The 3817-nt window shown below is 42.3% G+C and overlaps 1 non-coding gene across 1 annotated transcript; it reads right to left on the bottom strand.

Moving 5' to 3' along the window:
• Positions 1–2755: 2755 nt before the first annotated feature.
• Positions 2756–2874, bottom strand: LOC138368293 (5S ribosomal RNA). Its single transcript, XR_011229568.1, has one exon. It is a non-coding gene; the product is annotated as a 5S ribosomal RNA (ribosomal RNA).
• Between the last annotated feature and the right edge of the window lie 943 nt (positions 2875–3817).

Raw genomic sequence — 3817 nt, 5'->3', positions numbered from 1 at the left:
CTGGAGCTCGCCGGTAACGCCGCACGTGACAACAAGAAGACCCGTATCATCCCACGTCACTTGCAGTTGGCCATCCGCAACGACGAAGAACTCAACAAACTTCTGTCTGGCGTAACCATTGCACAGGGAGGTGTTCTTCCAAACATTCAGGCAGTTCTTTTGCCAAAGAAGACAGAGAAGAAGTAAGCACTTCTGCCACCCACCACGACAAATACCATAACCAGGCTCCATCCGGAGCCACACACACTTTAATAGAGAGATTCAAGTAGACAATCAACTTTCAAACATTAATAATAACATTTATATTGATTTCATTTGGAATGTGTACATAACAAACAAACAAAACAAAATTATAGGGGATATTCAGCATCACTTGGAATATTAACCAATCATATAAATCCAATATATATTTTATATTTTACTTTAAGCGAGGAATTCATATTCTATTAATTTTTAATCATACAAATGAACAAAAGCAATTCTTCACTAGACGTAATGAATGAATAAATGATCAAGGTTTTAATGTGTTTCATGAATATATATATATATATATATATATATATATATATATATATATATAATATAATATAATATAATATAATATAATATAATATATTATAATACTTGTGAACCAGAATATGTTTGAGCAGCAGCGATCGTGCCTGCCATTGGCCGAAGTGCAACAATTCAAATAATTTAAAGGGCCTGCTCGGGTATATAAGAGAGGCTGGGAGACTGGGGCCGGTGGTGGGTGATGGGTGATGGGTGATGGTGTGGTGTGGTATGGTGTTGTTAAGAGTTGATTTACGGCCAGCCAGCCAGCTGCAGCCAAGGCAGGGCAGGGCAGGGCAAGGCAGGGCAAGGCAAGGCAAGGCAAGGCAAGGCAAGGCAAGGCAAGGCAAGGCAAGGCAAGGCAAGGCAAGGCAATAACAGGACAGGACAGGCAAGGCAAGGCAAGGCAAGCGGGCGGGCGGGCGGGCGGGCAGGCAGCCAGCCAGCCAGCCAGCCAGCCAGCCAGCCAGGCAGCCAGCCAGCCAGCCAGCCAGCCAGCCAGCCAGCCAGCCAGCCAGCCAGCCAGCCAGGCAGGCAGGCAGGCAGGCAGGCAGGCAGGCAGCCAGCCAGCCAGCCAGCCAGCCAGCCAGCCAGCCAGCCAGCCAGCCAGCCACTCCCACTTTGTATTTATATGCATTCAATTTATATTCAAACATTATATATGTTAAGGGCCTAGTTTTAGTGTTTATTTTAAAAATGACAAACATCGAGTCGTTTTACCAGTCCTTTAGCGTTAACGGTGATGCATTTTAAAACTGAACAGAAATCACCTTTTCTGGATATATCAAATATCGAATCCGCTTAATGTGCCTACAATTCAATCATTCAAAAAATACATAATTTACATCATGCCTTTTCATAGAACAGACAATAAGATTTGAGACAATAAGAACTTTACTTTTATAACTAAAGTTGCACAATTATACCAACTCTATGGTGGCTGGGTGGTAAGGTGTGTGGCTGGTGTTTTGGAAGTCGCGAGTTCAAACGACCCAATGGGAGTACTTTTTTTTTTTTTTATGCCATACAATCTTCCTAGTACTATTATGTAGGTGTGTGTGTGTGTGTGTGTTTTTATTCATTCTTTGGTTTTATAGATGACATACATATTGACTCCTTTTACCGGTCCTTAATTAGGCTCTGGGGAAGCAATGGTGGTGGTGCATTTAAAACTAAACCAAAAATCACCAGTTCTGGACGCGTCAAATATCATATCCGCTTAATGTGTCTACAACCTAATTACTTAAAACTACACTATTTAATTCATTCATATCATGTGCATATTGGTCATTATGCTCATACAACCGACATCAAAATTTATTTTCATTATTAGAATCATACATTTCATCAAGTAATACAGATACAAAGAGATTTTCTTTCTGAGAAGACCGTTAGTATTGGCTGGCTGGCAGGCAGGCAGGCATTTGAGGGTTATTATTTCGCCTGTTGATTGGGGGGAGGGTTGATGTGTTAGGGGGTTTTCGGTTAGGTGTGGTGGTGGTGATTGGTGGTGATTGGTGGTGGTGGTGATTGGTGGTGAGTAGTGGTGGTGGTGGTGAGTAGTGGTGGTGGTGGTGGTGGTGGTGGTGGTGGTGGTAGTAGGTGGGAGGGGGGGGGGGGGGGGAAGGGGACTGATGGTCTGTGGATTCCTTCTCCGTACCCCTTACATATAAGCAAAAACATGCCTTCCTGTGGGTATAGAAACATTAACACAAATTATATCAGTAACTGATATTGTAGCCTTTTAAACAGAAAAGATTTGTACATACAAATACTTTTAAATTATCATTTATTTGTGGAAATGGCATTTACGTCATTAAATTGATACCTCAGCATCAAGCTAGTGTCCTGCAGCTGTGGTCCAGTGGTAAAGTGTATATAAGTGATGCGTATTCTTGGAGTTGCGAGTTCAAACCCGGATTAAGATATATATATATATATATATATATATATATATATATATATATATATATATATATATATATATATATATATATATATACACAACATGTTTTGTTTTGGTTGTTTGTTTTTGTATAAAGCCTCACACACTATATTAAGCGAGTTTGTTTTAAACATGACATACATATTAATTCATTTTACCAGGCCTTATTCCACACAACTCCGTGAATTTCCCGTGGAGCCAGCCAGCCATTCAAACAAAAACAAACGAAACAAAACAAAACAAAACAAAAAACATTATTGCCAACAGCATTTGGTGTTCCCAGGCGGTCACCCATCCAAGTACTAACCAAACCCAACGTTGCTTAACTTCGCTGATCGGACGAGAAGCGGTGTTCTCAACGTGGTATGGCCGTTGGCATGAGACTGCCTACACATTGTGGCTAATAACCAACTCTTTTTAGTCATCACGGCAGGATACGGACCTTCTTGTGGTGTCTTAATGGTAATTGTATCCTAACATATTTTTGTCTCCTTGGCATGGATATTTAACATCGTTTATTCAGTCTTGGGTTTATGTTCTTTCGCCATTTACAGACATTTTACATCTACCTACTTCCTCAGCCTGCCCTGCCAATTTCTAATGAATTTGTGGATTTTCTTTTGTAATACATACATGTGTGTGCTCATCTGCTCTTCAGTTTTTATGATATTTGTCTCATCTGTCCTGCTTTATGATACTTTTACAAAGAACATGAACAAATGCTTCTATTTTAGAGAAGATATGGGATCCAGGTTTCGGAGCCGTAAAACCAACCGTTGTGATTGGTGGACGAGTTGCCAGGTTGCAGCTTCTGTACCGTGCCGGCACATAAATAGGTTCGGCTCAAGCGGCGGCAGCATCATTCCCCCGTGACTGTCTGAGCGTCTCTCATCACCTTGGTTATCTCATCATCATCATGGTAGAAGCAAAGCCTACCAAGAAGGCTGCGGCTGCTGCTGTGGTGGCCACCACCAGGAAACCTCGCGTCCAGGTTGCTCACCCGAAAACTAGTCAAATGGTTCTAGCCGCGGTCGCAGCACTCAAAGACCGTAAGGGCTCGTCTCTACAAGCAATCAAGAAGTACGTTGTTGCCAACAACAAAGTCGAGGCTGCCAAGATCGCCATTTACATCCGAAGATTTCTCAAGAAAGCAGTGGCTGACGGCATTCTTGTTCAGACCAAGGGAAGTGGAGCTAGTGGATCATTCAAGCTGGCCGTAGCAGAGAAGAGGGCCGTTCTAACTCCCAAGAAAGCCACCACAACCAAGAAACCATCTACAGCAGCAAAGAAGGCCGTGGTAACTCCCAAGAAAGCCGCCAC

This window comes from Procambarus clarkii, chromosome 24 (assembly GCF_040958095.1).
Source record: "Procambarus clarkii isolate CNS0578487 chromosome 24, FALCON_Pclarkii_2.0, whole genome shotgun sequence".
Taxonomy (NCBI): Eukaryota; Metazoa; Arthropoda; class Malacostraca; order Decapoda; family Cambaridae; genus Procambarus; species Procambarus clarkii.
Note: the sequence above shows the minus strand (reverse complement) of the source record. Positions and strands in the feature narration are given on the sequence as shown.